Source organism: Cryptomeria japonica, chromosome 5 (assembly GCF_030272615.1).
Source record: "Cryptomeria japonica chromosome 5, Sugi_1.0, whole genome shotgun sequence".
NCBI classification, from domain to species: Eukaryota; Viridiplantae; Streptophyta; class Pinopsida; order Cupressales; family Cupressaceae; genus Cryptomeria; species Cryptomeria japonica.
This window is the reverse complement of record NC_081409.1, coordinates 226,517,969-226,530,153: the sequence shown is the minus strand read 5'-3', so window position 1 is coordinate 226,530,153 and position 12,185 is coordinate 226,517,969. Positions and strand designations below refer to the sequence as shown.

At 36.1% G+C, this 12,185-nt stretch overlaps 1 non-coding gene across 1 annotated transcript; it reads left to right on the top strand.

The window, feature by feature from the left end:
- Window positions 1-74, top strand: TRNAV-UAC (transfer RNA valine (anticodon UAC)). The gene has a single exon. It is a non-coding gene; the product is annotated as a tRNA-Val (tRNA).
- Window positions 75-12,185: the final 12,111 nt, after the last annotated feature.

The following is a 12,185-nucleotide window of genomic DNA, read 5'->3' as shown; positions in this document are numbered from 1 at the left end:
GGTGCTGTGGTGTAGTCGGTTATCACGTCAGTCTTACACACTGAAGGTCTCCAGTTCGAACCTGGGCAGCACCATTGAAAATTAGGAAACATTTTAATTAATCTGTTTTCGTGAAGTCTAATTTTTCTTTCAAACGGATCTGGCAGCCTTCGTCTTTCTCACTAGGGCGTAAGTGTCATGGATAGTATCGCATGATATTATCTTGTTACTTCTAGCTGGTTATAGTGTCGTCCTAATAGCTATCCACTCTCTGCGCCACAAAAAATTGCCCTTTTCCGTGCTTTTTTAGCTATTAACAAAGATCACAGGACTCTTATTGGATTGCATGCTCAGTCATCTTCTTGCAAGCCACAAACACACACAGATGTACATATACACATTTTATTAGTTTCTAACTACTGATCAACGCAAGCAAATCAGCCAATATTTAACGAGGGAAGTGAAAACCTGAGCACCGAACATAGAAAGGCAATAAATGGAGTATTCTTCGTTAGCGAAAGGAGAAATTACAAAGTTTAAGGAGAAATTACAAAGTTTTAGGTGTATGCATATCATTCATAACTATGGTGGCCCATTTTAAATCACAGTAATAGGTGGGTATTATTGAAAACGTCATGTTATTTGAAATTAATCACTTAAATAAAAATATCTATTGATGTGATTTGAGATGAATGACCTAATCAAGTCAATGCTCAGTGTGTGTTTGGCCACCTCATATGACATTGATATATTCTTGGAGTCTCACATTTGAATCCGCATCATATGGCGTTGACATATTCTTGTCTCCATGGAGTATCTCTCACATTTGAATATTCACTTACGATTTCCAAAACACCGTTGTATCGTTGTCTCTCTTATGCTTTCTCCTTACTAGTAGTTCTCACTTCATGGACATATGAACTAGATTCCATTCATTGGATGATAGCATCTTCTTACCTCTCGTGTGCTCTCCTTTTCTTACCATCACTCCAATTGACTCCTTTCACAAGTTCTTTTTTCTGCTAGTCTCTCTACCTTCTTATGACCTACTTTCATTGATATTCCAACATGCAATTTCCCCTTATATAACCTTCCCATCTCTCTAGTTTCCCTTCTTACTCTTCTCTTTTTCTCATACTCCCTTGTGTGCAATAACTCTATAAATCGATAATTTTCCTCATCTACATCTCATCAATTATTTAATGTGTCTAACCGCCCATTGATGAGAATCCTAAAGAAGAAGATGACACTCTTACTATTTTGAAGCCAATTGATGATGTTGCTCTTGGAGATGTGTTGGGGAAGGCTAATGATGAGGATCCCTATTTTATTTGCATTGTATTTGTGATGCTAAAAATGTTGTTTGTATATAAGAGGCATACACATATAATGAGGCAATAAAGTATAATTGAAAAGCTTAATTGAAAACTAGATCAAAGATGCAAACCATAAGCCTTCCTCGAAATGTCCAATTTTCCTCTATTCTTGAGGACCTTGAAGGTGTTGGATTGATGAGCTCTCAGAGGAGTAATGACCTCCAAAGTGACAACTCAAGAGTTGAGTAGCTAACTGATCATGATTGACTATGGAGATGATATGAAATGCATGATTTAAGAAATTAGATTAACATGTTATGATAAATCCAAAGCTAATTACTAGATAATTGAAATGGAAATTGCCTATAGTAATGATGCCTAAATTGATATGAGATGGGATCCTTATTGCTCCAAAATGAGGGGTATTTATAGGATTTTCAAGGCCAAAGCTGAGGTGGCAGGAATCGGCAGTCTGGAATTGATCTGACAATATCAAGGGCCAAGATTGAGGAAGTTGGAGAAGAGGTTGGAGGAAGGGATACTTGTCATCTCTATGGTGACAAGTGTCAAGGAGCCTTGCTCATGAGAGGGCAAGTGTCCAAGGGAGGAGACATGTGGCAAAAGCACCATGTGTCTCAAGGAGAGAATATCCACACCATGGGAGGTTAGGATAAGGAGGTTAGAATGTGCAAGATAGGATAGGGTTAGTTAGACGCAAGATTAGATTGAATGGGTTAAGTTAGGGGATGGTTAGGCTAGGTGGTTAAAGTTAGGAGCCATGTGCTCATTTGAATTTAGAAATTCAAATAATTGCAAAATGGTAATTAATCTCAACAAACTTGAGTTTGTTAATCTTAATTAGGGATTAGAAGAATTGATTAATATGGGGAGACATTAATTAATTTAGAATTAATTAATCAAAGGGGGATGTGAGATGAACTATATAAATAAATCATTTAGATTTATTTACTAGTAGATGAATAGAGAAATTAATTAAATTGCTTGTGAATTCAATTAATTTGGAAGGGGAATTAATCAAATAACTATTTATTTAATTAACTATCTTCAGACCATTTTTAGGTGTATACATTTTGTTCCTCTTTGAAGCGATGTGTGACGACACGTTGGTTCAAAGAAAACTTGATTGATGATGTTGTTGATTCAATAGAATGTAGATTTGATCTTGATTTGATGCAGATTTGGTTTCGATGTGATACTGATTTGATTTGGAGATGATAAATCTCGACATAATGCGGTTTCGATCTTAGAGATGATAAATCTCAATATGATGCCCCAGACACTGATTGATAGATATCAATATGAGGATTCCCCCTCGAGAGATTAATTGGATAATTTTTGAATGATTTTGAATTTTTCGCGATTTTTTTAATTTTTTTAAATTTCTGAAATTTTTGCGATTTGTAAATTTTAATGATTTTTTGATTTTTAGAGTCAATCCGATTCATTTCCTGATAAGAAATTTAAAAATATTGTCCTGCCAAGTTGATTAGTTGATTAGATGATTAACAATAAGTGGTATAAAAATCCCACTTAAATGCCCCATTATGAGTTTAAAAATGTGAATTCATTTTTCCACTCCTCATTTGTGCACTGCAATTGTTAGAGAAAAATTGCTCTGGAGAAAGGAAATGGTGATCCCGTATCACCAACATAGGTTCGAGCACGTTCGGCAATATGAGCATTCTCTGGCATACGGTCCACCGGTACGTACTTTGAGAAAACCCAGCTTTGTTGATTTTTTAAAAAAAAATTTAGCTGTTTGCATAAAAAATCATTTTTTTTAGCATTTTTGTCAGATGGGTTGGGAAAAAAATTATGTTTTTGAGATAGGTTTTTTGATTAGTGAAATGGGTATTTCGGATTTTAAAAAAAAAATTCCATTCGCATCTCAAATTTTTTTTTATTATTTCATGCATGCATTAAAAATTTGTTTTTTTGAAAATTTTTGAGTGGGAAAGATGAAGGCGGTGGTGGAGGCCCAGCGCCGCCGGTGCCACCACGAGTGCCTTCGGCGTTGCGGGCAGCACTGCCGACACCACCGTAGGCGCCGCGAGCGCCGCCGCCTGCACCACTGCAGGCGCCGCAAGTGGCGCCGCTTGCGCCAACCCGAGGGCTTAAAATTTTTTATTTTTTATTTTTTCATTTTTTCGGATTTTTTTTCGGTTTTTCTGATTTTTTGATTTTTTTGATTTTGATGATTTTGATTTTTTTGATTTTTAGATTTTTGACAATTTTTTGATTTTGATGATTTTGATTTTTTCAATTTTTAGATTTTTGATGTTTTTTATTTTTTTGATTTCAAATTGATGATTGGTTGATGATTTTCCGCGATTTTATATTTCAATTTGACGATTAGTTGATGATTTTTCGTGATTTTTTATTTCGATGAGTTGATTTGATTTTTTGATTCTTCAAATTTGCTGTCAATTGGATTTGGTTTTTGAAAGGGTAAGATTTGATTTGATTTTTTGATTTTTTATAGGGTAAGATTTGATTAGCTATCTAATTGATAAAATTAGACGCTCCTGATTGTTAAATTTGCTGATAAGCTCTGATTATCTCGATGCATGCGCGAGATGAGATAAGATTGATAATGACCTCATGATAGATGAACGTCATTGATAGGGGCCCAATGAGATTTGATAAAAATCTCAATTGAGCATAATAGACTGATAGATAGATTGATTTGATAGATAGATAAATCAAGAAACTGATATGAAGAAGTGATTTGATTGCAGGAGCACTTTATCATTCTTTAGTCTCGGGAGTGTTTCCCGAAGACATGGATGCTGATACCCCGCCTTAGTCAGGTGGAGAGAGATCACATTAGCAGATGTGGTATGTCTTCCCTTCTTGACATGCCCCGGCCTTTGATAAACCGGGGATTACTGATAGCTTTAGCATAGCGCTGGCATAGTGAACATAACATGTTTCACTTGCCAACTGGAGAGATGACGGTGACACCCGAGGATGTCTACCAAATTTTGTGGATCCCTATAATGGGAGATTTAGTATATTATGATCTCAGCAAGTGGGGTGGGATAGAGGCACTTTGTCGCATGTTTGAGGATGATGAGATCGGTGGGTATGATATTGTATGGTAGGAGATGTTAGAGCTAGGGTATGTCACATTACCAACTGTGCTTGCTGGATTTATTGGAGGCTTCCTTTGTCCTGATCATAGGTCAAAGGGATTATCTATTGGATGGGGTCATCTGCTTGAGCAAATGGTGACAGAGAGGACCCAATTTTCATGACTTGCACCAAGTTGTATATCAGGGATTAGTTGCATTATCAGCAGGGGGTGACTTTGCTTCAGATATGGGCTTGGGAGAATTTACCTATCACACGAGCATTGGTGGACAGAGAGAGACCTGTAGGTAGACCTTATGCTGACAGGTATCCTGGTGTCATTGTCCAGCGAAAAGAATCTCATTCCATAGTCGGCTAATAATAGCCCAAGCATATGAGTTTTTTTGAAAGGGTAAGACCACTTGAATGAGTGCCACAAATGCCATTATGGACTTCCTTTAAGGCCTTCTCAGATACTTCTTGTTCGAGACATCTTAAAAGAGTACTGTCTAGACCTCCTTTAAATAGGGTATCTATGACAAGAGTATAATGGGAGGATTGGCGAATAAAGTTTCTCTTTTGATTTTTCGATAAGTCAGGAGGTAAGATGCTATCTTTTAGGTATGTGTAAGTTTGGCCATAGCGGGAGGAATCATGTCCTATAAGTTGACAAATGGTTTGGGAATCAGGACAATTATGAGAAGGGTAAAACAACTCTTCAACCAGGAATTCATAATGCTCTTGATTTTTCTATGTTTGTAATAAAGAAGCAAGTGTTGCCATGGCATCTGCTGCTTTGTTATCATTTCTTGGAATTTGTTCAAAAGTGATTTCAACAAAATATTTCTTGAAGTCATCCACCATCTTTTTGTAAGGCATGAGTTTTTCCTCTTTTGTTTGATAGTCATCATTGATTTGATTGATGACAAGCTAAGAGTCTCCAAAGACCTGAAGTTGTGTAATGTTTCATTCTACAACCATTTTGATACCTGTAACCAAAGCTTCATACTCTGCAGTGTTGTTGGTGCATGGAAAGCTTAATTTGTATGCTTTCGGGATGGTATGACCTTGTGGTGTGATAAATAGAATTCTGGTTCCTAATCCGTGCTTCGTATATGAACCATCAAAGTATAGTTGTCATGCTTTTGTTGTGACTGTTAGGATATCAGCATCAAGAAATTCAATCTATAGAGGATGATCATCTTGGAGTGGTGCCTCTGCTAGTTGATCTACGATGACTTGTCCTTTGATAGCTTTTCTATCTACATACTCAATATCAAACTCACTTAGGATCATGATCCATTTTGCTAGTCATCCTGTCAATGTTGCCTTGCTGAGCAAATATTTGAATGGATCGATTTTAGCTATCAACTTGATGGAGTGAGACAATAGATAGTGTCTTAATTTTTAAGAAGAAAAAACTACCACCAAGCATGCTTTTTCTATTGGGGAATGGTTGAGCTCATATCCCACTAGTGTTCTATTGATGTAGTAGATGGCTCACTCTTTTCCTTCATTATCCTATTGTGCAAGCAAAAATCCTAATGATACTTCAGTGGTCGATACATAGAGCAATAATGACTTATCTGGAATTGGTGACATTAGAATGGGTGGTTGCATGAGATATTCCTTGATCTTGTTGAATGCATCCTCACATTGATGGTCCCACTTGAAATGAATATTTTTATGTAATAGATGGGTGAATGGTTGACATTTATCTGCTAATTTAGCCACAAATCTTCTAATTCACTGTAGTCTTCCTTTTAGTGATCTAAGTTGACTTATATTCTTGGGAGATGCCATTTCCATGATTGCTTTGACCTTAGTTGGATCTACTTCAATACCTCTCACTGAAACAATGTATCCCAATAGCTTTCTTAAAGTGACACCAAAGGCACATTTCTTAGGATTTAGCCGTAGCTTGTACTGTTCTAACCGATCCAAGATCTTTTCCAATATTTCAATATGTTCTTCTCTGTTGTATTATTTTGCCAAGATGTCATCCACATAGTCTTCCATGAATGCATGCATCATGTCATGGAATATCATTGTCATAGCTCTCTGATATGTGGCACCTGCGTTCTTTAATCCAAAAGGCATGACATTCCAGCAGAAAGTACTCCACGGACATGTGAAAGCTGTCTTTTCTTGATCTTCGGGTGTTATTTTAATCTGATTGTATCCAGAGAAACCATCCATTATAGAGAACATGGAGTGTCCAGCTGTTAAATCTACAATGATGTCAATGTTAGGCAAAGGAAAGTCATCCTTTGGACATGCATTATTAATATCTCTGAAATCTGTGCATACTTTGATATTTTTGTCTAGCTTTGAAACAAGAACAATGTTTGATACCCATTGAGGATATGCTATAGGTCTGATGAATCCTACATCTAGTAATTTTTTTAGTTTTGCTTTGACCAAGAGAGCAATATGTGGATGCATCTTTCTTAATTTCTGTTTGACTGGTTTGGCTCCTGGATTGACATTCAAGTGATGCATAATAAGCTCTAGATCTAGTCCTGGCATGTTTGCATATGACCAAGCGAAATTGATTTGTCATCGTGTACAGAATTCCATATATTCTTTCCTTTCTTTTTCTGATAGAGAAGTTGCTAGATGTAGGATCTTTGGTTACTCTATTGTCCCAATATTAACTGTTTCTGTTGGTTTGATCAAAATTGATGACCTTTCTTGATAGTACTCAGGTAAAGTGTCAAATCTCCCATCTTCCGGTGCCTCGAGGAGGTTTTCACCTTTAGATGCATCCTTTCTTTTTACTTTTTCCTGATCTAATGTTGCCAAGAAATGGTTTTCAATATTAGACCTGATATTGTTTTTTTTTATTCACTTTTGTGACGAGGAGATTTGGCACCCACTTCACTGGAAGATGCGTTGCTGAAATTCCTAGTGGAAGTTGTTGCAGGTTTGATTGCATTAAGATATACGGATATGGCATAGTCATTTGGAAAGGTGTCAATGATAGTATGTCCTTCATTTTCCCATTCAATAAGTTCGGGGTGAATTAGAGGTAAAAGATCATCTGATTGAGATGTTTCGAGAGTATTTAGGGTCATGATTGAGTTATCAAAGTTTTTGATATGTATGTCAATGTCTAGAACGATACCCTCATCAGAATGACCTTGCCCAAGAAGTTCTTGATCGTCCTCAATTAAGTCCAAGTCAGCCAAATGTGATTCTAATTCAAGTGAACTAGTTCCTAATGTTTGTCCTACATACGTGTGAACTACATCGACTCCTACATCTTCTTTAAAGCAATTTTCTTCAGCTCATTCTTCAGAATTATAGGAATCCCATTCGCATTCGTCAGAATCTATCTCACTTGTAGCTTACAATCTACAAATTTGTTCATATAGCTTTTGATGTGTTTCTTTTGTTTGTCTTGCTATATCTTTCCTTCTTTCATATTCAACTTCTTTTGGACTGAGATTGAGTTTTGTCAACTTTACTATTAGTTCTCCTTGATTAGTACTAGGTTCATGCTTGTTTTGATTGAGAGTTAATGCTTCTTGGGAGGTATTATTGGTTTGTTTCTCTTGTTGACTTGAGGATTGTTTCTTTTGCCATTTCATGTTTGGTTGTGCTCGTTGCTTTGCAGATGCTTCTTCCCTTTCAATTGCAAGTTGTTCTTGTCTGTTTTCATATTCTTCTCTTTGTTGGTTAGAAAATGTGTCTTCTAGTAGAGTAACTTGTCCATACCCTAAGCCTGCTTTGTCTATAGCTTGCTGATTATGAGGTTGGATAGGTTCTGAGATACCTTCTTTTCTTTTTCCTATAGGACTTGTTCTAGTGTATCCCATCTTTTGAAGAATGTTGAATCCTTTTCCATATTTTTCTATAGGTATTCTGACATTGTTGACCTTTTGTTGAATTTCTTCATCTTTGTATAGCCACTGTAGCTCATCTTTGTCTTCTGTTTCCTCTGACAAGGTTCCAGCACTAATGAATGCTCCATCAAACATCGGAAGATGTTTCACAATTGGTTGTTGTTTAGAGTTTGATGGTTTTCCAAAGGATTTAGGAGAGAGTGGTAATTGTGATATTGAGTACATTCTCCATTTCCTCGATCTCTTAACTACATTTGTTTTTCCATACTTGATAAAATAGAGGCAAAGGATTGTTCTTTGGATTGTGTTTTCGAAGATGACGCTTCCCTATTATGAGGAACAATGAATTCTTGAGCCATTTTTAGATTGCTACAATACTGGAATGAATTTGAATTTGCAGATATTGTGATTTCTTGTCCATCATAGGGAACTGTGACACACTGATGATAGGTTGATGGGACAACTTGCAAGTCATGTATCCATGGTCTCCCTAGGAGTATATTATATGATAAGTCCAAATCCAAAACTTGGCATGCTGTGTTTTTCTATAAAGGTCCCACTCTGATGGGTAGTATCACAATTCCCTTGGAGGAACGTTCTTCTTCATCATAAGCTTTTATGGTGATCTTTTTGCTGGGATCAACTGCATCTTCTGAATATCCTAAGGCATGAACAAGACTCAATGAACAAATATTTAGGCCAGCTCCACCGTCTATTAGAACACGTTTAACTCATGTTTTGTGAACGAGGACTTCAATATGCAAAGGAGCGTTGTGGGGATGTTGCAAGGACATGTCATCTTCTTCATTAAATGATAAGCAGTGAGGAGTTGTGAGGTGTCCCACCATGGTTTGGAATTGATCAATATCAAGATCTTTGGACATTGTGGTATCTACTAATGCTCGTTCAAGAATTTCTCTATGTGCAGGTGAAAGCTTTAACAGTTCTAAGATGGATATTTGTGGGGGTGTTTTCTATAATTGATCCACTAGGTTGTATTGTTTGGTAGTGGATGACATGTTTGTTGTAGGACCTGGCAAAACTACTTTGGCTTTGCTTCGTGTGATAACATGAGCAGGTTCATGATGTTGTTTCTCTTTAACCATGATTACATTTACCACATTGTCATATGCATGAGCATAGTTTACCTTTTCTTTACCTTTACCATTCTGCCCTATTGATGATTCACCCTTCTCATAATTAGGAAGTGGAGTTTTGAAAGCTGTGTGAGATTCATTTATTGTATGTCCATCCACAGTTATTATTCCATTATCAATAAAATCTTGGATGACATGTTTTAATCATTGACAAGCATCTATTTAGTGTCCTTTGTTTCGATGGAAATCACAGCAATGGTTGTCATTCCACCAAGCAGGTTTTACCTTGGGTTCAAAGTTTCTTTCTTCTGGTAACGTAATCAATTTGTTTGCAATGAGTGTTTATAATGCACACCCAAGGGGTTCACCAATGTTTGTAAATTGTCTTCAAAAGAATTTTTTGATAGTTGCTTTTTGGTGATTTTTGTTTTGTTGAGCTGCTGCTGAGTGATTGGTTAAGTTGAAAACCGGTTGCTTTGGTTTTACATTGTTGTTATCCACTATCCCATCATTGACGACATTACGATTTCTATTCCAAAATTTTGGTTATCATTGTGATTGTTGTTGTTAGTGTTGTTAGGAGGGTGAACTCCTTCTTTGAATATTTTCAACTCACCTTTCTTTATCATGGCTTCTTTCATTCTGATTCCATTATCAGTCATTTTTGCAAAACTTTGATTTCCTTGCATTTTTAAGTAATAACTCATTTGATTGTTTAAGTTGTCTATGAAAATGTCCATTTTTTCATACTCCAGTACTGTACGAGGATACCTCAAAGCTAACCACCTCCATCGTTGTAAGAATGTCATGAAGGGTCCTCTGCTTTTTTGTTTTGTGTTACATGGTTCTAGCATTTTTATTTCGTGTTGGATGTTATAAGTGTACTAGGATACAAACTTATCCACCAACTCTGAAAAATGATCTGATTCCTGGTGGAAGTTTGGAGAACCATTCCATGGCTAATCCGATTAAGCTTTTTGGAAATAGTCTCATTAAGTATGTATCTTCATGTGCAAACTCCATGCTCATTGTGCAAAATTCTCTTATATGATCTTGAGGGTCAGTGTTTCTATCATATTTTTCGTACCTTGGAGTCTCGAAACCTATAGGAAAAGGTATCATGTTGTGGTTTCTTTTGAATGGATAAGGACATATTTCTTGAAGCGAGTATCGTCTAACATTTCCTCTTTGCATATCTTGGATTTGTGTTTGTAATGTTTGTAGTTTTTGTGTGAGAGTCATGATAGGATTATCAACATGATGTGTTCTAGCATAACCCTGATTTTGTATTCTAGGAGGATCTCAATCTCTTCTTGGTTCATCCCTGGTCCTTCTTGTATCCTCATTAGATTGAATGTTATTTAGAATTTCTACTTCATCTATGTTGGGGATGTAAGTCTCTTCATTGGTTGTGGTGTTATTAGGAATTGATGTGTTATTCATTTTGAGATGAAAGATGTTCTCATATTGTTTGTTATTAGGAGGAGGATCGCTTTTCTTTTGTGTCAATTTGTTTACATCAAAATCTTGGGGGAGTGTGGCACTAGATTTGGCTAACATTAGGAAATATTTTTCTTTTTCTCCCTCCAATATTTTCTGCATAAATTTTTTGAATTGAGGATCCTTTTTAATGTCTCTGACATGTTGTTCTATTATTTCCTCTTCAACTCGTATTTCATCTTCGTGCTCCATTTTTCTATAGTCTTTAGTTATTTCAAACATTTCTATTTTTGTTTCTGCAATCTTTCATCTCTGAGCCCTGGTTAGAATGGGCATACATGTGTTTTGAATGTTTTTTGAGGTTTAAGTCTTGAGTAATGTGTCATTATAAGTGATCAATTGTTGAGGTGAAAGTTGTGGATGTATAGACACGAAATGATCTTTTCAAGTATTTTCTTGTTTACAAGTTTTTCGATCTTAGTTTTTGGAGTGCAAATTTTGTGATTTTTGATATGACCAAGTTCAATAGGAATGATAAATCCTATGATAGAGAATGAGGTTATTTTGATCAAGCGTTTTAGTTTCTTGATTAAAGGATGATAAATCCCGATGAGAAACTATGTTTGAATGATCAGTTTATCAAAGACAATGTGATGTTGCACTTTAAGGTGTTTGATCTTTAACTTGTTTGAGGTGAATACTTGAGACCTTTGTGTGTCTTGTTCTTGAATCTTGTGTGAAGATAATCTAATTGAATGACCCAACAATATGACCTACGCTCTATGTTTGAGTGTTTGAGAAATGGGTTGTTTTTGTTTTCTGATTTTGATGTAGTTTTCCAGAAATGATAACAAAATGACCAAGAATGCTACTATATTGACCAGAAATGCTGTTGTTTGGACCAGAAATACCGACTAATAGACTAGGAACTCTGTTCTACAATACAGTGACTCTAAAGTTCAAATAATGATATATAGGTTTAGCAAATTGAGTGTTTGAACTTAGGAGATTACAATTTGGACCCAACTCTGTAATATGCTCAACCTTTGAGAGTTAGTGTTGAAATATGAGAAATTTGACATTAACACCAAGAGAGCTGACCTTTGGATTGAAAATGTGACTGTTTGGATCGAAGATGCGACCGTTTGGATTGAAAGAGCTAATGTTTGAACTGTAAAAGCTAATGTTTGGACTGAAAGAGAAACTATTTGGACTGAAAAGGCTAATGTTTGGACTATAAATGCAACTGTTTGGACTATAGATGTGACTGTTTGTATCGTAGATGCAACTATTTGGACTGTAGATGCAACTGTTTGGATTGAAAGAGCTAATCTGCTACAAAACTTGTGAATTTGATAGTTTGAAGTTTGAGTTTTCAATGTTTGTTGTATTTCAATGGATGAGATCTTGAC